This window comes from Calidris pugnax, unplaced genomic scaffold, assembly GCF_001431845.1.
Source record: "Calidris pugnax isolate Ruff unplaced genomic scaffold, ASM143184v1 scaffold32, whole genome shotgun sequence".
Classification (NCBI taxonomy): Eukaryota; Metazoa; Chordata; class Aves; order Charadriiformes; family Scolopacidae; genus Calidris; species Calidris pugnax.
The window spans coordinates 802,276-826,623 of NW_015090783.1; the positions used below are offsets into that span (position 1 = coordinate 802,276).

General features: G+C 49.8%; 1 protein-coding gene across 4 annotated transcripts in view; it reads right to left on the bottom strand.

The window, feature by feature from the left end:
- CUX2 (cut-like homeobox 2) overlaps positions 1 to 24,348 on the bottom strand; it is a 71,542-nt gene that overhangs the window by 28,290 nt on the left and 18,904 nt on the right. The gene's annotated exons all lie outside the window — the stretch shown is intronic.

A 24,348-nucleotide genomic window follows, 5' to 3' on the forward strand; every position in this document is an offset into this window, starting at 1 on the left:
CTCACTAATCAATATTCTCAGCCCCAGCCTCCTCCTCGCTTCTCCAAAAGGAGCAGTGCCATAAGCTCATCAGTAACTGTAAAAAAAACATCGCACTCCGAGTGTCAAAATAGTCAAGCACAGCATATTGTATTGCCAGATTTCCCTCCCGGTCCACCCCGGTGCCAGATTACATCCATCAGCAGGGAGGGAAGCCGTCCAACGATGACTTACTTATGCTTAAGTGTTCATAAATAAGGTTTTTAAGATATAGATGGCTTTTTAATTTTGGTGGAACGTGAAGGAAAAAAAAAAAAAAGGGAGATAAAAACGATGGGGTTGATGTGATGCCACGCGACCTCTCGGGTGCTCCCCGGTAAATCCCGCAGCCCGGCCGTGCCGGGGGATGTCCCGGTCCCAATCCAGCTTGTATCACCATGAAAATAGCCAGAAAAAAATGACGCCAGCACCACAAACGGTGGCAAAGCCTTTGTCTGATGGGGAGATCCAGCGAGAGACTGTATCCCCGCCATGAAAACCTCATTAGACAGACTCTAATTACTGCCCTGCAGTCGGCAGGAAGAGACAGAAACCGTAAAACCTGAGTGGTGGGGAAGGCTATTAATTGCTTTTTGATAAATTGGGGACTGAGGTGCTGGTGGCGGAGGTCAGGAGGTGCCTGCGTGGGGCTTGGCTGTGTCCCAAATTCCGGCCGCCAGCGATGCACGTCCCGTTTCTGACTCATCCACCCCGAGCATCCCCACCCGGCTCCCAAAACGGGCACTTCTGGGGCAAAACTGGGTTTGCAACAGAGGGAGCTGCCACTACCAGGATCAGCAGCTGGTCCCAGCTGCAGGATCTGCAGTTTGCTCCATCCTCATGTCCCACCAAAACCTCAGGACAGTGACACCCATGCTCGGTGTGGAGCCAGCCTTGCACCCCGACGCTGCGGGGATTTAAGCCACGAGTGCCCAAACTGTGGGGGACGGAGCCCTTCCCCTCCTTCCCAACCAGAATCACCAAAACCCCACCCAGCATCACCAAAAACCCACCCAGTCATGCCCTGGTGGGACAGGAGGAGACATGGTGCGGGGCGGACACCACCATCCCTTGCTAGATGGGCCATGGGGCAGGTGGGGTGACCCCAACCATCAATCACCCCCTTAGACCATATGTAAATTGGCGACGCTAAAGATGTATGGAGCCAATTACCAGGGGTCACTGCCGGGTGTTAAATTCAGACAACGAAGCTCCCGGTCTCAAATGAATTTGCGCGAGATTGCAAGCTTACTGCCTTTTATTGGACAATATAAATATTTCACTGTTATATAAAAAAATATTGGCAAGAAAGCAGATAAACCCGAGTCCTGTGTGTATATAGAGAAGCAGGGAGTGAAAAACGGCCGTCAGCATCTTTTTAACTGCCTTTGGTGCGGTACAGGAACACGGGATGCGAAGGGGGTTTGATGACTGCAGTGAGGCTACAAGACTGGGGGACCCCAGGGACCCCCATCCCGGGCCCACAGGGGGTATATACCAGGAAGGGAAGTGATGCCAGAGGCCGAGGGGTTGTGTCTTGATCTGGAGAGGAACACATGGGACGCAGAAGCAGATGTGGAATCCTCAGAGGCTGGGCACCACTCCCAAGAAGAGGATGCTGTCCCCAGGCACAGGTCTGAGCCTGTGCCCACCACACAGGATGCCCAGGAGGGAAGGGGAGGGAATGGCCTCCCCATACAGATCAATCCTAAATGCGTTTTTCCTAACAGTATTCCCCAAGTTATCCCTCTGGGATCGCATCTGTCCTCATCTGCAGACCCCTGTGCCAGCACAGGACACCCTTATCTCATGCTCACCCATATATCAACCCTTCCCTGCAACAATAAAGCAGGAGAAAAGAAAAAATAAAAAGCCTATAGGAATCGATACCTCTTTCTCTCTCTCTCTACCTATATTTTATTAAAAACTTTAGCATCAATATTAATGTTTAAATCCTCACCAAGCTGAGTTTAATTACCTGTAAACTGCATCCACAGCTACGTGGACTTTGCTCCTTCACCGCAGTAAATACAGCTGAGGAGGAGCAGTGCCAACATCTCTGAGCATCACCTCTCTGTGCCCACATCACAGCCCCCGTGTCCCCCAGCAGCGTCCCCAGCCACGTGCCAAGGGGACAGGCGGGTGATGGAGATGGAGTTTCTCCCACCACGGCACGACGGAGCCAAAGGGAGAAGGGGGGAGACGAGAGAAAACTGGGATACTGGGAAGAAAACGATGCGTAAATATAAAATATCTGGGGCTCTCGCTGCCAAAAGGAATCTGCTTTCAGCCACGACGTGAATCATAATGTTTTGGGGGGGGGGAGAAGTATTTGAATGGAGTCCATTAGTGGCTGAGGACGATGAATAACTCACAGGCAGCAGGAACTGCTCCTGAGCCGCCGGCGAGTTCACGGACGGCTGGCACGGAGGGCTGGGAGCTGCCGGAGAAACCAGCCAGGGCTGGGACCGGACCTCACTTAACCCTCCCCCCTGCACCTGCCTCCTCCCCTTGCCCGCTCTGCCAGGAAGGAGAAATACAAGTTTGTCAGGTTTTCCTGGCCGCTTCGGCTGTGCCATGCTCACACACGTGTGGCCACATCCTCTAACTGTTGGCACACATGGGCACGGCAGCCAAAAGGGAGCAGGGATAAGTCCTGCTGCTGCCACCAGTCACCCCATGGCCCATTCCAGGGCCACCAGTGGTCCATGGTCCCGCAGCAGAGATGCTGAGCCATGAGGTCTCGGCATCTAGAATGGAATCAGGGTTTACAGCGCGTTATCAAAAGAGCCGTAATGGGATCTTGCAGAGGGCAGAGGTTTGAGACGCGCATCAGATTGCCATTCCCGGGGAGATAGGAAAAAGGCTGTGTTTTTCAAAAAAAACCATCTATCAAGGGATGCTATCTCATGGGCTGTGTTGGTGCCTGCTCATGGGCAGCTCCACCAACCCGGAGTTTTGCCATCCTGCTCCTTACCAGGGGCCAAAGAGGGGCTGATGGAGGGGACCAGCCTGGTCCTGCCTTCCCAGACCCTGCATCCCTCCAAAACCCCCCCGATAACTCCCCCCCAACCCTTCTCCTGCATCCCGCAGCCTCAGCTCCTCCTGGCCGGCCTCGTTAAGGTCCCTTCCTTATTACCTCTATGGCAGCGGCTTCCCAAGGCCAGGGCTGGGACGGCGACGGTAGCGTTCGAGGGCTACACTTCCAGAATAATATTAATTACCATATTCATTCAGTGTTTATCTCGCAGATGTACGGATCCGTTACAATGGAGAAAAAAGAGAACTCAGAATTTGTTCTCAAAAGATATTCAAATTAGTTAATCAAGAGTCCTTTTATTACGTGTCTCATGTACCAGCAGCAACTATCCATCGAGATAAATGATCAGCTGCTAATAACTGATTACATTGCAGCAAGTGTTTTCTTATCCCTATTACCACCATGTTTAAAGACATTTTATAAATTTCTAATTATTGTAAATTGTTTCTCCTTTTGAAAACATCTTCCCATAGTCATCAGCTGTCAATTTTCCCTGAAAATCTCTCTCTGAAATGAGCTCATAGCAAGATGCTCGGGAAGCAGAGAAAACCCTTCCAGGCTCCCAGCCAGCGGGATGCAGCCCGGCCACCTCCATCCCGGGGCGGTGGGAGACCGGGATGTTCCTCCAGCCCTTTTAGAAATGGACCAGACTTGGAAGAAAAATAAAAGCATCCGTAAGTCGGATCAATCCTGGGTGGTGGTGCCTTCACCCACTGCAGGATGCCAAGGTGCCCCGTGGTGGAACGGGATATCCCACCGGGATTAGGATTTGCTTTCCAGCAAGCCACGAAGAAATAAATAAGGCAGCAGTATATAATACAAGAGCAAGGCACCCGCTCCCACAGACACTGGCATCCGAGGGCAGATCTGGGCTTGGGAGAGCCCTAAATAAGATCCCGCTTGCATTCTGCATATTTTACAGATGAAAGCTGAAATAGTTGAGAGGGTTTGAAGCCAACCAGGACTTTAAATCCAGGAGCCAGCCTCCAGCCGCTGCTCCAGCCGATTTCTGGGCTCCATTCATTATTGCAATCAATCAGCTCAAAAGAAAAAAACAAACCCAACCGCAAAAACAACAATAAACCACCCTCTAAACTCTCTTAGACATTTTAATGGAAAAGGTATCTCCTTCCATCTTCCCCAGCCGTGACCACAGGGCTGGAGCAGCAATCCATGCACCACGGGCCAGGCTGCAGCCAGGAGGGTCCGAACCACACCAGAGACCGTGATGGGACCAGCAGAGCATCCATGTGCTCCTGGATGCAACAAGCCCCCCCACCATGGTGTCAGTCCATCACCACCGGTGCCACCACCTCGGGTGATGGTGGCTCCACTGGTGATGTTTGTTGCCAGGGATGGGGATGCCCAGGACATGCCCCATGGCGTAGCTGGACCCTGGAGATATTTGCCAGAATTTGGCCAAGTGAGCTGGAGCTGACCAAGCCAAAGCCACTGGCAGCATGGGTTGGGAGGAGGAAGAGGAGGAGGAAGGCTGCCTGGGATAACTCCCATACAGAGGACCAGGGTGTCTGGCCAAGCACATTTGCTGGGCAGAGCATGGTCTGATGCTGCCAGGAAAGGGAGGAGCAGGCGGTGGGACGCGGAGCCTGGCACGGAGCAGCCAAGGTCCTTCCCGGCTCCAGGGGGGCTCAGACCAGGGGAGGAGACGCCGCAGGCACCAGCCATGCCATTATACGCTTTATTGATGCTGTTCTGAAGAAAGCTAATCAATATATTAGATTTCCCAAAGAAAGAAAACACCAGCTGCCAGCAGCACATAACTCCTCCGCCGCGGTGCATTTTTCCATCAAGCCCCGGAGCCGCGCGTGTCTGCGCAAGATGAGGTCACGTTCAAGAGGAGACCTCCCTCTCCCCTGGCGGCCAGGTCAGGGCCAGGGCCACGGCCACCACTTCGCCACACGGCCAAGCCCACGTCATCCCCCGGCTTGGATTGAAATAAAAACCTGACATTCCCCAAATATCTTGCAGAGGCATCACTGTGGGGTGTGGAGAGACCAACGGGGCTTCCAAGGGACCCCCCTGCCAGTCACAGTGTCATTGCATCCCTGTATGGACCCGCAGTCCCCAGCACGGATTTGGGCTTCAAGGAGGGTTCCCAAAGAGCTTTGCCCATCCCACCAGTCACAGTGTCATTGCACCCCTGTATGGACTCGCAGTCCCCAGCACGGATTTGGGCTTCAAGGAGGGTTCCCAAAGAGCTTTGCCCATAGGGAAAAGCCACCTCAGACACTGCACTTTTCCAGCTGCATCCCCCTGGCAGAGCCATTCCCACAGCACCAACCGGTCCCAAAGGCGGCCGCTCACCGGCAAGACGCTGGAAAACATCCAACCTATGGATGCAATAGAGGGATCCTGGCGTATGGAACCCCAGCAAACCACAGTGCCCGGTGTGCTGTGCCCCCCAATGCCCCCACCACGGCACCAATCCAGGGTGTTCGTTCCTTAAACCATAAAAGCTGGGGCCATGGCAGCTCCAAAAGCTGTTTAAAAAGGACAGGATTAATCCACGTTGGACCTAGTGCTCAGCACCGACAGGAAAGCAGACTGACGTCACAGGGAATTGATTAGTGTTTTAATAGAATTAGATCATTGGGAGGGTTGCAGACCTGTTTCAGAAACCCAAATGTTATGCAGATTTGCATTCAAAACCCTAAACCAGGACGCATTTAACCAAGGCGGAGTAAATGTCCCACATTTCCCTAGGATTATCTGAACCATATCAGATATAATCCAATGATCTGTAAAGTGATTATACCCAACTGAATATAAGAGATCTCTTCTGGTAATGCAATATTTCATCCAGCTGCAGACATTAGGAGGAGGCAAACAAAGGAGGAGATTTAATAAGTGGAAATAAAACTATAGGCAGAGACAGTTTTAAATTATTTTTTTTTTTTTGTATCGCATCTAATTGCAATCAACAACAGACATCTGACACAGTGACAGCATCAGCAAAATTGCTGCTGAGAGCACAGAATCTTTGTCTAAAAATAATCAGACATTCAGCGCGCCACTGTTTGTTATAATGGTAATCGATGCTGGAGGCTTTGAATTCCATCAATTTATAGATCTGCTCTGTTCTGCCTGGTGATTGTGTTCTGCACACATCCACTCCCGCTCGGCGCAGGCAGCGCCGGGGCACTGTGTGATTAAGATAAGCTCAGATTCCTTTCATACATTCCTTATCAGCTCTAATTCTCCACCAGGCAGAGATGTTCACAGCAGTTAAAGATTAGTTCAGCTTCTCAGACGCCAAATTTGAGGGTATTGATCAATAAATCAAATCACGGGCAATCAATCGCCCGATCCGAAGAGTCTAGCCGATGCATTATTACTGGCGCCTTCGAAGCTGAGGCTTTTTCATGGGTTTCATCAAAACGCGGCTTCCCTGGCTCCCCGCCAGCTCCCGGGCTGCCTAATAGACTCCGCAGCAGAGGAGCTCCAGCCCAGCAGAAGAGCAATAAATTTCTCATCAAACAGCCGATAGAGAAACAAGATGAACATCTGTTTTGCTGCAATGAAACTCCTGTGTTCTTCAGAAGCTGCAAACCAGGTCTGACAGACCACCCCAAAGGCAGCTTTGCCTTCCACAAAGCAGCAAAGCAGAATATTTGCCGGTTATTTCAATCAGGTAATTTAAGAAGACTTTGCATTCTCCTCTCTGCAGCTGCCGGAGCTTTACAGACAGGATTCCTGCTCAGTCGATAATAAAAGCCATCCTGGGACCCTGTACTATGAAGGCAATTTTATGATACCCATTATGTGGCAATGTAACTTCATTAAAAGCTGTTTATTCCCTCTAAGCATTTTAAGCACTTTCCCTCACCCATAAAGAAGAGCCTCTCGGTGCACTGGAAAGGTTATTTGTGCCGGGAGGCGCTTTCGGGTATTTCTTGCCGGGGATGAGGGTCGTGCCAGCCACAAGATTCCCACAAAGGGGCTTCTCCTCCCGGCCAGCACCGAGACAGAAGCTGCCAAGAGGCAGCCGTAGATTATTTTTATTATACACTCAAGATGAGCTATGTTTACTGGGGCTCTGTTTAGGTGACATTTATTATGCCAGCTTCTTTTATAAATTAATACGGACAAGTGCCCCGAAAATTTGCCTCTGCTGAAAAGAGAGGCTGGTTCCTCTGCACACTCATTTGCTCTTCCATTTGGGACAATTTAAGGCGTCTCGGCCCTGAGAGCTTAATTTTCTGACCCAGCATTGTAATTCAGCATCCAGCGATGGAACCGCAATCACAGCGAAGCGGGAGCCAGACCCCATCCTGCAGCGAGCAAGTCTCGCCTTGCTCCAAAGGAGGGACTGAATTACATCCTTATAAACAACCAAGGAACCCCTAAATCTCCAATCTCCCTATTCCTGCTGATAACTTTAGCAAAAAAAAAAAAAAAACCCAAAAAAAGCCCCCAATAGTTTGTATTAATTTAACAAGTTCATTCTTCATAACCATGGCCATAACAATGGGCGAGGGTGGGTTGGGGACATTTCTCCCAAATGCTGCCAAAATAAATCCCAGATGGGGTTAAAGAGTTAAACCACGTCAGGGAGGACGTTTGTCTCCCTATGGGATTCAGTAGCCCGGTCATCTCTCCAGGGTGATGGAGCAGGAAGATCTTTATTTCAGACCTCAAGCCGGGCATCAGTAAACGGCGATATTCAAGAGTCAGTGAAACCTCCAGGCAGCCACCTCCCTGTCTAACGACACACCCTCAATTAGCCAGTGGACTGCGATAAATTATCCACAGAGCAGGGCAAGCTGGCCCACGTTTGTAAATGCTCCTAAAATAATGTGAGTTAAAGAAGAGAAAAGGTGGGGAATGAGAGAGAGATGCACAATGGCTCGCAGAAAGGGTGTGAATCCCCAATTTTTTGCTTCTGGCAAATTTTCTACTCCGGCCACCGGGGTTTCTCCCACTGCACAGAGTCTGTGATGTCTTTAGAGAATGGACCTAAAGGTCCAAAACCTGCTGGACCACCACACATCCCTCTCACATCCTCTTGAGTCACTCCCCAAAAAACACCTCTGGGAACACGCTCAAAGGACGCAGCTACATCTTTAGCAATTAATAATCAGGACAAGCATTGGTATGACTATCCATGTTTCGAGGAAAAAAAAATAAAATCCTTTCTTATTACCTCCAAAAAACATGCACCTTTCTCCACATGAACAGGCAGAGACTTATGTATCTTGTGGGAAGGAAGCGGGGCAGGGCACGCTCCTGCGCTCATCGCTGAGCACCAAACTCAACAGCTCAATACTCTCCCATAAACGCACGCACAAACATACACAAAATACTGTTAATGGCTCGGTATTTCTTTAAACAGAGGTCGCCAAGGAAAAATAGAATTACTAGAATACATTTTAATTGATTTACAACAGCACTTAGTAACAGTGATAAAAGAAAAAACTTGTTTTATTGGACCTCCCGCTAATTAGCTCCACTGACTCCGGGTTAGAAAAGCGTATCCCTCGCAACCCGGCCCCGACACCGGAGAGCTTTTATGCACGGAAAATCCTTTATAATAACCAGAGGAAAACCGCCGCCAAACGGTCATTGCCAAGAGGCAATGGGGGAAAGGTCTACCCCGAGGATGGAGCCACCAAATGGGATAAACCAGCCTCTCCGGCGGATTCCAGCATCCCCTTCCCATCCATAGACGGCGCCTTTATTGTAACTTTGATATATCCTTCCCTTAACGACTTTTAAGGGCAAGGGGATAAAGTCGAAAGAAGCGCAGAAGCAACCGGCAAATGTTTAATATTCAATAAATGTGTCAATTTTACATACGGAGGCAAATGGGGCTTTATTGAAGAATTGGTAAACTTCCTCGGAGGAAAGTAAGTGCGTTTTAGTCTTCAAGGGGTCCCCGATGAATAGAAATGGAATGTGATTTGTGATAAAACTCAGCTGCTCTATAAAAGACGTTAAATAAATGTTGCTGTTTCACTAGGGATATACAGAATTGATTGCATTATAGACTGATTTGAAGATGCACGCTCCCCGCAAGCTATCCGCTCGCTCCTGCACGCAGCCCCTTCCCATCGCCTCTACGTGGGCCTCCTAATACCAGCGCAGAATTTTCTGGAAGTGCTTTAAAACCACCCTTCCCCATGGTTTTGCCCGCTCCAGAATCCCGAGCATCAGCTGCAGTGGCACAGGGCTGGATCTGCCCCGACCTTGGGGAAATACCGGACCCTCCGGCGCAGGACAAGTGCCACCGTGGATGTGTCCCAGGCAGCTCGATTCCTCCCAAAACACAATATTCCCCTTTCTATTCTTTGCATCGATGCGGTTGACAGCGCAGAATCTGGAATTACCATGAAACACAAAAACAACAGGGGACGAGAAGCAATTAAAAATATTTTCACTGCCGAGACCAAGCCAGGTCCCCGGCTGCCCCGAGCATCCTCTGCCAGCGCCGGGGGACCCGACCCATCGGAGCGGCGAGCGACACCCGGGAAGGGCAAGGCAAACAAACCAATCTCCAACAGACAAATGAGAGGCCAATGGTACCACCGCGGCGAGCACAAACTGTGATATAATTGCGCTGCTGCTACATCATCTTTAATCAATAACATCCAGGGCTGCCACCGCGCGCACAGCCCAAATCCCAGCCTCCGCCAAGAAACAGCATGTTGTTAAAAAGCCCAATTGCTTTATTTATTTTTTTTTTTCCCCCCGCTAATAGGTGGCTCGTTCCCTCAACCCTGCTGATTTTTTAAATAAACCTAAATTCCAATAATTGTTTAATGTTTATTTTTATTTAGCTCTGGTTCACCTACTCTGGCTCTCCGTGTTAGAAATTGATATTTTGCTCCGCTAGCTAGGGAAAAAAAAAAAATAAAAAATTAGGAAACTGTTGGTTACTTCTCATCATAGTCATACCATGCCATAACTGCAGTTCGGAGTGGCCCTCAGCCTGCTGGAGGAACAGCTCTACTCCCCCTAAATTCATATTAACTCCAGTTTTCCAGGCACCAGCTCACCCCAGGACCCTTGGGAAGGGCTTCTGGCACAGAAGCGCTTTCCCACTCGCATGGGATTTTCTCCCCCTGCCCAGAAAAACCCTAGGTTTAAGCCCAAAAGAGATGCTCTCATTCTCCAGGTGGATTCAACGCTTTAAACCCCACCACACCATGCATCACTGCTGCTGCCTTCCTGTCTGCCCCCGAGAAGGTTGAAGGTGGTTCTGGAAAAGTACAGGAAAGCTACAACCAATTCCTTTAGGAGATCCATCACGTCAGATTAGCAACTTAGTTTCTTATTAGCTATTTTCCATCCTATCATATTAATATTTGTTTTCACTAATACAATGCAGGAGTCTTATCATATTAGCAACTTTCACATCACATTAGTGAAAACAAATACTAATACAATACAATACTAATATGACATGATCTGATGGAAAATTGCTAATACAATAAGACTCTCCTACCATATTAGTACAGAAACACTGCGTGTCCCAGTTACGGCTCTCTTTGAACTGGGTAAATACCCAGCATTTCCAAAATCAGCCACGTTCGTCGTGTCCAAAGATGCAGGTGTGGGACAGGGAGATGTGCAGGGTTGGGCACGGGGGACCCAGCTCTGCCCTCAAAGTAGATGCATTAAATTGCAATAAAAATGCTTTATTTGGAAATAAATTAGTGAAATCTGGGTGTCCCCCTCCATGCAACTGGCTGGTGGATGGAGAGTCAAGCCAAGCCGCTGCAACAGGGGACACCGTGTGGCTCTGGGAAATATTGTGACCTGAAAACTTGTACAAACAATAATAATACGAAAAATAAATCCAATTTAAGCGGGTAGCCTGTCGTGTAGTTTCGGTGTTAGCAGCTGCCTCTCCCTGAGCCCCCAGCACAAACCCACGGTGGTGCCGGGGGGAGCAGCCGCAGTGCTGGGGATGGTCCCAAGGAGCAGGAGACTCTGCAGCCAGTTTGCAGCAGCAACTGGTGTGGGGATCGTACCCGAGATGCCAAGGGGATAATGTCCTCGAGGCAGAAATGCCAGGAGGAAGAGGAAGAAACCCAGAGCTTACGCTGAGGAGGAAGGCTGGACCACAGGAAGCCCCAATCAGTGTCACAATGCCCCTAGACAGGGATGCTCTCCCGGACCTTGGGGAGTTTAAGCTCAGCCCAGGAATGAGATACGATGCGCGCATTAGAAAAAAGCAAATATCTTAAATACTGGCTCTGTCAGGCAGCCTCCTCCTCTGGCTGGGGCAGACAGCCTTGGCAGGGAGGCTCAGCCTCCCACACCAGCTTTATTTCCCCTTCACTTCCAGCACCTGGAGCCATTTTCCTCCTCTTCTGCTTCAGTTCTCCCACAGGTCTCACCTAACATCTCCTGGCCGCGAGCTCCAGGCTTGAAAGCAGAGCGGGGGGTTTCTCACCCCAGCTCCTGGGCAAAGCCTTTTCCGGAGCCGCTTCCCAATTTGGCACCAGCACCCACCCAGGGATGCTCCGCGCCGCCCCGGCCAACCATGCCACCAACCGCTGCAGAAAACAGCTCCAGCAGGGAGAGAGGCAGGCAGCGGATCTCCTTCCAGCAATGCCCAGCTCCAGCACGCTCAGCAATTTTCTATTCTCTCAGCAATTTTCTGTTCTACTGAATTAGTAGTTTGTATTGAATTAGTATTCATTTTCCCTAATATGATATATAAGCATAATCACGTTAGTGACTTTGATATCGCATTAGGCTCTACCGCCGGCATGCATCCCGGCCCCAGCAGCGCCGGGTGGGGAGCACCACGGCCGTGGAGGAGCCTTCCAGCAGGAATACTCCAAATGTGGGGCTGGATCCTGCTCTCACCCACCTCCCCAGGACACCTCCGGCACCGTGGTGCCCAGCCGAGGTCCCCACCGAGGGCACGGCCAGGGCAGGATTTCCCCACTCAGGACGGCGAGACACGAAGCAAAATAAAGGGTGGCACATCCTATAGAATCATAGAATTGCCCAGGCCGGAAGGGACCTCCAAAGGTCATCTAGTCCAACCTCCCCACAGTCAGCAGGGACACCCCCAACTAGACCAGGTTGCCCAGGGCTTCATTGAGCCTCACCTTGAATATCTCCAGGGAAGGGGCCTCAACCACCTCCCTGGGCAACCTGTTCCAGTGCTCCACCACCCTCACAGTGAAGAACCCTCTCCTAATCTCCAGTCTAAATCTGTTCCCCTCCAGCTTGAAGCCATTGCCCCTCGTCCTGTCACTGCAGGCCTTTCTAAACAGGTTCTCCCCAGCCTTCCTGTAGGCTCCCTTCAGGTACTGGAAGGCCGCTATTAGGTCTCCCCAGAGCCTCCTCTTCTCCAGGCTGAACAACCCCAGCTCCCTCAGCCTGTCCTCGTAGCTGAACAAGTAACTCCTTCATCTGAAATAAACGAGTCCCAACAGTGCAAGCTGCAGCCTAACAGCACCCATCTCCCGGGGATGTGTCCCCAGAGGCACCGGGGTGTTCCTCTCCTGGCAATTTGGGAATTGAAAGCCAAGCAGACGGCGGGATGCAGCTGGGAAGATCAGGATTACAGCCAGTCTGGGGGACGCTCGCTGAAAGCCACCATCCTCCCATGGGGAAACCCCAGCCAGCAGCCAGCCCGCCTCAGTTTCCCCATCAGGATGACAAAGGGCTCTGCAAGCCCTTAATTAGCTGATGAAGTTGCAACGAGCACAAGCAGCAAGAGGGAGAAGGGACACAGGAAAGGTCCTTGTCCCACAGGGCGAGAGGGATTAGGGAGAAGGGCAAGGGGGCCAGCAAAAGGTCACCATCAGGCACAGATGAGTGGCTCTGGAGCCAATCCCACACAGATCAGCTTGGCAGCGGGATGGGGATGGGCTTTATGTCAGGGTGAGGGGTTCCTGAGCTGCATCACCAGCACACGTCTCCCTGCTGCTGGTGTAGCGCGGCTGGGTAACAGCTAGCGACGTGCCGCATCCCTAATTAGCTCTTTTATGGACTCAGATAAATTGTCTTCGCATTAACATGTGAGCATGCTTCTTTTAATCTGCTGCCCACCAGGCTCTGAGAGCACCAGGTTCGTGCCTCTCACCGAGATGCCATCGCCCACCGTGGGTGTCACTGACACCGGGAAGGACCAAAAGAGCACCATGGCTGGAGCAGAGCTGCCCCTCCATCAAGATCAGAGCAGTCATTTTATATATCCTTATTTATATTTTTAATCTATGTTTGTGTACATATGCATATACATATAAATAAATAACTAACATCCCCTCCCTGCTGATGCCCATGCAGACATCCCAGGAGAGGCATCATCTCTCTGCACTGAGTGCCCAACCCAGCACCCAGAGGTTACCCCAAAAGAGTTCCCAGCCACAGAGATGGGTACACGTGTGTGCAAACACACACACAGACACATATTTTCAAATCTTAAGAAAATCCTGAGTCCTCACTGTCAGTGCTGTATATCACTTTGAGATATATACCATATTAGCAAAAAGAACTGAATTATATTGCATTCATGATGCAATTAAACACTTCACTAGGAATCAATGTAAAACTGATGAGGCCTGAAAGTAGTGCATATGGCTTAGAACATTATAAAACATTACCTTCACTCAAATCCTTTTCAGTAGCAATTTAAATCTTCTTACAGTTACTGCTGCCAATGGTAAACCATCTACTGATTCATAACAGTGCATGGGAACGAATGAATTTTTTTAAAAATTTATTCAACTACTAAATTACCCATGAAACCGGAATAGCTGACAGGAGTAATCTGAATTATTATTAGCTCTGCAAGTATTCTGCATTAGCCAATTTAAAACCACGGCTCACAGGCAGAAACCAGTTAGTACAGGCAGGGTGTTAAATGACTGCCATAGTTCTTCATTTTACTGCTGCTTACGTTTAAAGGTCAAGAGATAAAAATTACATATGACTGCAAACACAGAAAGGGTGTTTATCTTTTTTTTCCCTATGAATCAGGTCAACCAGAAACTTTGAAAACATTTGGAGATACGACCACACAAACCACAATGCCTCTGAACTACGCCAGGATTTGGGGTGGGATGTTCTTCTTTCTCCTCTGCCACCCCGTTGCTTTTCGTGCCACCAAGATGGGAGAAGACAGGGATGAGATGGTCCCATCGGGGTCCTGCTCCAGCCATCTCCTCCAAAACATGGGCATGGCATCACGACCCAGTGCCCAGCCAAGCTGTAGGGATGATGGACCAGATCATCCCAGGGCAACAGAGGGTCCTACTGGTGAGGACCAGCAGCTGGAGGGTTCTCTGACCCCTCTCCACCATGGAGCCAGCACCGGGACCCATTTGAGGAAGGATGAGCAATTTAGCTCTGGCTGAAATCCCCACTGGGCTCCTAATCCATGGGCTGATTAGTCAAAAAGCAAAACTACCTGGGGATTCGGGCAGCAGCTGCTCCCGGTGTTGTCAGATGGTGGATCAGGGGAGACCCTGGTGCCCCCCAAAACCAGGGGAGGGGGCAGCATCCATGGCACTGTAAAACCCCCTGTTTATAAAGCCCCATCTAGGTGAGTGCAGCCCCCTCAGATGTCAAACATGCCACAGCCGTCATTTACCTTTCCTAAGGCAATTAAAAACTGTGCAAGGCAGGGAGGGGATGGGCTTAGCCCCTGGCACGGGCACCCTTGGCGTCCCCGGCTCCCCACTTGCCCATCTAGGGAGCAAGGAAGGTGTCCAGCTCCCCTCCACCCCCCAGACAAAGGCAGGTCCAACACTGCTGTGATGGGCAAAGCGATGCCCAGCCACACACACATCCCACAAGGATTTTGCTGGTCGCTTTGCCCGTTTTCCATGGATGAAGAGGGCAGGACAGGGCAGGTTTCCAAGGCAGAAGCCCCCAATGCCTTCATGGAGTGAAGGCGGTGTCTCTTTAACTGACCATAACACTGCATCATCCTTTCTCTTCCTATTTTCAGTTTTATTAGCAAAGCAGCACAATGTTTATACTAGTGGGTATTACATTTGCCAGAACAATTACGGTATGACAAATGGCACATCAATGTAATCCATCAACTCGGCTGAGACAGGAATCCTTTATCCCGGGCTGCCATTAATTCCCAGCCAGGTCTCTGGGGTCCTATGCGTCAGTAACCATGACAACCCGGGGGACGCCAGGCAGCGATGGCATCTCGCTGGGAGAGTTGGGCACCCCGGCAGGGCACTGGGATTTTGCTTTTGGTGCCGGCACATCACCCTTGGGATTGAACGTGGGGGGCGTTCGCATAGTGAGACCCCTTCGTGCAGCATCCAGACCATGCAGGAGCCTAAAGTCAGATTGAGGACTCCAGGAGACTCCATAGAGGATGGTGGCACAGCCCTGGCTGTGGCAGACTCTCACATGGATTCTCCAGTGTCTAATATGACACCGCTGCTCGCACCCCCTCTCTCGATGGAGGACAATCATTTAAGGTGTTTTTCTCTAACAGCTCATTTTCATGAAAGTTGTTGGAATCTCTCTTACAACACTTACATCTCCAGTTACATGATTAAAATTAACCAAAGGATCAAACGTTACTGAGGGAGGATGGACACTGAGGACAAGTCTCAGCCCCGCAGGAAGCCAGGTATGGGGGGACAGGGCTCCCTGCCCAATGGCATGTGGCATGGGCTAGTGGGGACAAACACCATGGAGCTCACCATGGTTGGATGTGTGACAGGCAAGTAGTGCTCTGACAGCTGGGGAGCTGGCATCACATCTCACTTTGCACAAGCACCGGCCAGAGGAGATGGCTGAAGGGCTCCAGCCTACCTCACTGCTTGGGACCACATCCTGGTCAGCTCTGAAGACATCCAAGGATGAAGGTCCCAGAATATCTCTGATCCAAGGCTGTAGGCTGCATCATTCCACGTGGATGACCTTTTTGTCCTTCCATCCACAGCTCTGGGATGGAGACCTTTGCCCAGCACAGTGACCTGGGACCACACATTGTCAGAGCAAGGACTCTTACATTTAGAGAAATGCACACTTGACATGAGTTGATGGATTTGGGGTCTGAACAGCCAACACAAACCCCTCCTCTGCTTCCCACTGACTGTCTCTGGGAAGAGACTGCAACTTTCCTGAGTCTCCACAGCCTGTGGTGGGTTTGAAGCCATGAGAAGCATCTGCAATGCAAGCCTGGATCACATCTGCTCCCTGAGCATCGAGTTTAGAAGCAACCACACGTCTCAGGTCCCCCCAGAGCAAAACCACGACTGCACCAAAGCTGGTTATGAGAAGAGATACGGCTGCACCTACCCATGGCCAAAACCACCCACCCTCCCCAGTGACACACGGGCAAGCACAGCCACTACTGGGCTCCCCAGACCCCACACTGGGAGCTGCCCCCAGATGATTCCTTCCCACCCGTGAACGCACAGATTGACTGCTTCTTCCCAAAAATTAGACATATTCCACAAGGCAAGAATTCCCAGAGGCTGGCACATCCCCCAGACAGTGGAAGGAGCCAACTGCTGCTACTCAAAAACCAAAACCAAGAGGAAAATCAAACCCTCTCCGTGGCCACGCTCTCCAAAGCACCGAGGGGTTTCTCCTCCTCTGCCAAATTGATCTGGCCCCAACCCAAAGCTGCACGCAGACAGCCTCAACTGCCTCCCCTGTCTTATTAAGCCATTACCAGAATAATCTTATCCCCATTTATAATGTTCGATACGTGGTCTGAAGACTTCTCTAATCCAGTAATTAGATGCAACGCTCAGATGGATGAAATCGGGACGGTATTTTACGCAATCACGCTGTAGTTTCCAAGGGTCTGCCCGGATTTCAACCCCCCAAGTGGTCAGCTGTTGTCTGCAACCCATCCCTAGAAAGGGCTCTGCTCACCTTCTGAAATGCAGATGGGTTTGTGGGGTAGAACCACCATCCCAGACCCCTCCTTTGCCTCCATTGGGGTGCCCCCTCATCCCAGCACAGAGACAGGCAGAGCACAAATAACCAGGACTATCCCTAGAGCATCCCCACCCAGCACAGTCCCCATCCCTTCCCCTATCCATCCCCAACCAGCGCTGAGCTGGGAGGAAAATTAAGGGTTTTTTTCCCATCTTTTTGTAGGTAACAGCACCAGCCGCTGCGGCTGCCACAATAAAACCATTTTCTCTCCAGCCTCTCCCACATGCGGGGCCAGGAGACGGCTTTATCCCCCTGAATCCTGTAAATCATCTCAAAGCCATCCTCACAATTTATAGGTAGGACATTAAACATTATAGCCACTGACGGCATCAAATTACACTTGAAAAATTGAGTTCTGCCGGAAAATGAATTTAAAAACTAAATTAAATTAAAACCTAACTAAATTAAAATTAGGTTTCTAAACTAAAATGACTTTTTAATATTTTCAGGAGGGGAAAAAAAAAAAAGAACACAACCCTTCTGTCAACTAATAAAATTTGCCAGTGTCTTTTATAGCTGACAAGTCCTGTCTGAGAGCAATTCTGGTTATGCTGCATAATAAATAACTGGAATAGAAAAGGCGGCGGAGGATGGGACAATCAGCTCTGCTGTCTTGGCTCCTTTGAAGGGGGGGCACTGGGAAAGGACAGACATATCCCCAAAGCAATTAAAATATAATCATAACTCGGAGAATTTTGAGCAAGCAGTGGGATGGGGCAAATCCAGACGCACTCACTCTGCTGTAATGATGCCCCAGTGCACTGGTGGGATGTTTGGGGACCGTCACAGCCCATGGGTCACGCATCATCCCAGAAGGATGCTCGGCCAGGGGTGTTGGAGGGAGTTTTGTGGATGCAGGACCCAAGGGATTGGGGAAAAGACACGTCTAAATGCGAATGCTAGGAATGAGGGCATTTAGACGTGTCTTTTCCCCAGGTCCATTCCCCACCAGATCTGCAGGGACTCATCACACCCTACAAATTCCAATCAGTCTCACAACCACCAGCTGAAAGGACCCAGACCATGGACCACAGCATCCCAGGCTGAAACACCAACGGCAAAGCAACGTAAGATACCACCTACTCAGCCCGTCTCACGCCCAAAGCTCCACACCATCAGTTGAAGCTTCCTAAAGTCTCTCCCCAGTCATTAATGGCGGTAATTAATTCATCCCGCTTTTTAAATAGCGTTCGATGTATGAGCCTGCCTTGCTCGCGTCTTGATCTCGTGTTGTCAGGGCTTTGATAGAGGAGATACATAAACAGCCTGGGTGACCATACGTCTATTGATTATTAGCGCAGGCAGATTTAACACGAACACCGTAATAGGACACATCCAAACGAGCTTTAGGAGATGAGAGAGATCAAGCACACAGCAAGCGGGTCTACACAGCCTCATCTGATGATTCCCAGTATCCGGGAGGAGTTTGCAGGTATCTGGCCCCATAAAAGCATCCAGAGGAGTAACGCCAGGCAGATGAATAGAAGAGAACAGAATGATTTGCAGTTGGAAGGGACCGACAATGATCATCTAGTCCAACTGCCTGATCTATTCAGGGCTGACCAAAAGTGAAAGTATGTTATTAAGGGCATTGTCCAAATGCCTCTTAAACACTGCCAGGGTTGGGGCATCAACCACCTCTCTAGGAAGCCTGATCCAAGACCAGCACAGTCCTCGTAAACACCCATACACGATGCTGAGCCGGGGAACGGCGGCTCAACCAGCAACAGCAGCACCGCATCTCTTTTTTTTTTTTTAAATGCTCTTTTTATCTCTCAATATTATTTATTGCTCCGTTAAATTGGCAGTTCCCGCGGTGGGGAATATTTCCCCCCTCCTCTCTCCGACTCGCTGCTGCTTCACAAGATGCCAGACTCGGGGGCTAGCCTGCTAGACGCCAACCCAACGGTCCTCTTTCAACAACATTAATTATCTCGAGCTTTCCATAACAAAAAAAAAAAAATCTTGACCCCACTGGCTGCCAATAGTGGAGAAGCTCGCAGAGGAAAAGGCTTTTATCTTCACATCTCAGAGAAGAGCCTCGTGTTTGATCAGTCGGGGTTTTTTTTTCCCCTTCCCTCTTTGTACATTTTGAACTTTATAGACTGATTAATTCCTCCTATCGCGGTAAACTGCTGTGTATACTCTCGAGTGTTGACTTGATTTTCTTTCTATTAAAAAATAAATATCTTCATAAGAAATTAAAAGAGCTTAGCACATCTTTGCTCCGTAAGCAAGTTGGAAAGAACCTCAGTCTGGAATAGTGGGGTGGAGGAGGGGAAAGAGGCGAGTTGAAAAGATTTCTTTATTTTAAATTAAAGTTCAGGATTAAAGGCATCAGGCTTTCAAGAGTTATTGTGAAAGCCTTTTTAAAAGTCCCAAGTGGATAGTCCATAATCTTCTTTTAAATGACTAAATTTAGAACAAGAAACCCTCCAGCCCTCCACGTCTGGCACACGGCACCAGTGAGGACTCAGGAGTTGTTTTTTGGGTCTGGTTTTTTTTATACAATCACTGTTTCACAAATAGCAAACAAGACTTACACTATTTTTGTAAGCCCTGGGTCTCCAAAGCTTGACTCTCCTGGGCTGAGTATCAATGGGATAACAAATAAATGCCTGTCCCTGCTGCCCATCAAGCACAAGGATGAAAAGTCAGGAGAAAAAGACTGGAGCCATCAAGTTCAAAAGTTAATTTCTGCGGCCAGGCAGGGAAGGCAGAGGCAGGCACCATCCCCAATATCGACAGGACAGATCAAAGATTCCATTTATTGTAATTTATTCCCTACTTTTTCATCTCACCAAATCATCTTAACCCTTACCTCTTATCACAGATCAATGGGCTGCCTGGCAGAAACTGGGAGCTGGTCACAGAGAACACCGTTTACATTTTACTCTCTACCTTGCAATTTAAGCTCCATAACTGTGTCTAACAAATAAAGGATTTGACTGAGTTCACAGCTATTTCGGATAATAAATGCTTCCAGATTTATGGTAGTTATTCATGCAAGGACTACATTACATGTAAATCAATACCATAAAGAACAATTTGCTAAAAATATAAATACCATGTTTAGGCTTTAACGATATTAGCAAAGTGGGATTCTTCATGGCTGTATGTAGAATAACTGCACCTGTTCGAGTGCCCAAGCTGAGATCAGAATAGTGCTCAATGCTAGTCCACCCTAAAAATAAGAAATAACAGCAATATACGCCTGCTCTTCCAAAACAGCTCTTGAAGCCCTGAGGGTCCGGGGGACTTTGCTCTCCACCCACGTGGATGCTTGGTTACCCAAATCACAAATAATTGCAAACAAATAAAAATAATTTGCAATTAAATGCAAAATAATTTGGAAATAAATGCAAAAGCTGCTGCAAACTCATTTGCAAGGAGACACCAGCCTTCTGCAGAGTCCTCCCCCTCCTGCTTGCCCACCTCCCATCACAAACCAGAGCTGGACCCACCAGAGGTGGGTGTCAGTGGCTTTCCCACCCTGAGGCTTACACCCAGCCCCATGGTGGTCCCTCTCTTTGACCGATTACAGGGGAAGGTAGCAGAGACTCAGGGTTTATTTTCACTGTGGTTTTTGGTGTTCCCACTCCAGCCAGCAGCCACGTGGGATGTGCCACCCACACCAGGGCAGGACAGCCAGAGGGAGAAGGACCCCTTCCCAAGGGACCGAAAGGCTGTGCCGAAGAGAGACATCTCTCCCTGTAACTACATAACTCAGAATAAAAAGCTGAAGCTTGAACACAGCGCAATTAATGCAGGAAGCATCGATTTCTGCACGGCACCAAGCTGGCTCATTAATTCCAGGTGCTCCTACAAGCCAATTCCAGCACCAGCTTCCCTGCAACAGGAGACAAACGGGAGAATATCGAAGGCTTAAATTCCTTCATGTACTGACCTTTTATCACCACGGAGCTTCAAAAAAACCACGCAGCCTCCACCGCTCCCCTCCCCAAAACCCACATTTCGGCTACTGGCGTTGCAAAGCCACGCGAGCCACTGTCCTGGGAATGCCACCGTGGAGCTGTGATTTCAAGGTCAGCGCTGGCTGCAGCCTCCCCTCTGCCTCTGCCGGGGACCGGGGTGATGCTCTCAGGGGGCAAGGGATGCCTTTCTGGATGTGAGGGACAAGCCATCTCCATGTGCCCTTCAAGTTCAGCCCTTGCCACTGCATCCTTGCAAAAAAACCCCCTTAACCCCTCGGTCCGCCCAGAGACACTCTCTTGTTCCCATCCACGGACACAGGCAAGAGCCCCCAAGTTTTTGGGGAAGCCACTGGAAGTCACTCAACCTCCCACAAACCATCAGAGAGCAACGCTGCTGCCCCATTGCCATCCAGCCAGGAGAGCACCTCCCCACCCCAGAGATTCCTCCCAGGGGGGGTGGGATTTAGATGCAGGAACATGGGTCAGGCAGCCAAAAAATAGCCCTGAGAAGGGTAAAGCTGCCTCTTTACCCCAGCACCAGGGTCCGTGTGGCTGGAGGAGCAGATGGTGCTGTAACCTGGGAGCTGAAGATGTGGGGATGGGAGCCAGGGGACAAGCCTGGCCCCCCCCAGCACTGTATGGGACCCCATCCCTGCACGGGGTGGGATGCAGCAGACAGCAGGGAAAGCAGCAGCATCCTCCCCCTGTAACAAATGCCAAATCTGGTTTGCACTTGATAGAGCCTGACAAGAGCAACAATCGCAGATTAGTAAGAAAACTTCTTGCTTTTCAACAAAGGTTAATAAATAGTGACAGCATTAAGTCTCTTCTGATTAACTATGCTGAAAGATATTATTGCCGTTTGTAACACGGAATCATTATTGGATTAAGCACAGTGTATAAAAATGAAATGTGAGTTTTAATCTCAAACGCAGGCTCTGCGCGCTCCGATGCAGACCCGGCAACTCGCAAAAGCTTCCCTGTATTAAATTCCATAACTCTGTCTGCGGAGAGATACCATCTCAACCGTGCCACCTCTCTAGCTTTTTGGGGATACTTTTTTTCCTCCCGTCAAATATAACAAAGCCACCGCAGCTTGACTTGAGAAGCATCTAAAAACGAGCCACATGTTCTGGCTAAAATTAAGCCCCAAATCCCCTGTCATTTCCGAATAGGGCATCTCCCAGGGAGGATTTCTCTGTGCTCCAGCCCCAACGTGGAGAGGGTGGGGATGAGGGCAAGGAGCAAGAATTTCTGGGCTAATTAAGGAGGCACTAAATTAAGTGCTTCTGCCCATGTGTGACCACCTCCATCCTTCCTCAACCCCATGGCTTCAGGCAGAGACATCTTGGGGGACAATGCCCAATGAGAGAGGACAAAATCATTGCTGGGGCCACCAGCACCACTGGTCATCACGACAGGACATGGGCTAGTTCAGTTGGAAGGGACCACCTAGTCCAAGATGTTCAAAGGGAAAAGACTTCAAAGAAAATGCTTAAAAGCAAAACTCCCCAAGCAAGAAGACTGAACGCAGCATCCAGGCTGACACCGCTTGTGTCTGTAGAGTGAAGAGAAAACCTTCACGTAAACCTCAGGATTTGCTGTAATCTAACGATTTCCATACGTCACGTAAATTTTCTCCAGTTGCTCAAAGGGCATTTGTGCACAAACCCGACACTCAAAATAGAAAAAAAGGTGCTGCTGCGTTTAATTAGACATACTCAAGCCAAATCCAGGCACACGACAGCCTAACGCCAACTTTGTTACAGCAGGGAGGAATTTTACCCGTTTCTACTCAGAATTGTCTATTGAAAAAAAAAAAAAGCTCGTGATCGAGCAGAATTTTGTCAGCTTGGGGGTATGTTCAGGATTCCTCCCTCCAACCCTCCCCCACCCACACCAGGGCAGGACAGCCAGAGGGAGAAGGACCCCTTCCCAAGGGACCGAAAGGCTGTGCCGAAGAGAGACATCTCTCCCTGTAACTACATAACTCAGAATAAAAAGCTGAAGCTTGAACACAGCGCAATTAATGCAGGAAGCATCGATTTCTGCACGGCACCAAGCTGGCTCATTAATTCCAGGTGCTCCTACAAGCCAATTCCAGCACCAGCTTCCCTGCAACAGGAGACAAACGGGAGAATATCGAAGGCTTAAATTCCTTCATGTACTGACCTTTTATCACCACGGAGCTTCAAAAAAACCACGCAGCCTCCACCGCTCCCCTCCCCAAAACCCACATTTCGGCTACTGGCGTTGCAAAGCCACGCGAGCCACTGTCCTGGGAATGCCACCGTGGAGCTGTGATTTCAAGGTCAGCGCTGGCTGCAGCCTCCCCTCTGCCTCTGCCGGGGACCGGGGTGATGCTCTCAGGGGGCAAGGGATGCCTTTCTGGATGTGAGGGACAAGCCATCTCCATGTGCCCTTCAAGTTCAGCCCTTGCCACTGCATCCTTGCAAAAAAACCCCCTTAACCCCTCGGTCCGCCCAGAGACACTCTCTTGTTCCCATCCACGGACACAGGCAAGAGCCCCCAAGTTTTTGGGGAAGCCACTGGAAGTCACTCAACCTCCCACAAACCATCAGAGAGCAACGCTGCTGCCCCATTGCCATCCAGCCAGGAGAGCACCTCCCCACCCCAGAGATTCCTCCCAGGGGGGGTGGGATTTAGATGCAGGAACATGGGTCAGGCAGCCAAAAAATAGCCCTGAGAAGGGTAAAGCTGCCTCTTTACCCCAGCACCAGGGTCCGTGTGGCTGGAGGAGCAGATGGTGCTGTAACCTGGGAGCTGAAGATGTGGGGATGGGAGCCAGGGGACAAGCCTGGCCCCCCCCAGCACTGTATGGGACCCCATCCCTGCACGGGGTGGGATGCAGCAGACAGCAGGGAAAGCAGCAGCATCCTCCCCCTGTAACAAATGCCAAATCTGGTTTGCACTTGATAGAGCCTGACAAGAGCAACAATCGCAGATTAGTAAGAAAACTTCTTGCTTTTCAACAAAGGTTAATAAATAGTGACAGCATTAAGTCTCTTCTGATTAACTATGCTGAAAGATATTATTGCCGTTTGTAACACGGAATCATTATTGGATTAAGCACAGTGTATAAAAATGAAATGTGAGTTTTAATCTCAAACGCAGGCTCCGCGCACTCCGACGCAGACCCGGCAACTCGCAAAAGCTTCCCTGTATTAAATTCCATAACTCTGTCTGCGGAGAGATACCATCTCAACCGTGCCACCTCTCTAGCTTTTGGGGGATACTTTTTTTCCTTCCGTCAAATATAACAAAGCCACCGCAGCTTGACTTGAGAAGCATCTAAAAACGAGCCACATGTTCTGGCTAAAATTAAGCCCCAAATCCCCTGTCATTTCCGAATAGGGCATCTCCCAGGGAGGATTTCTCTGTGCTCCAGCCCCAACGTGGAGAGGGTGGGGATGAGGGCAAGGA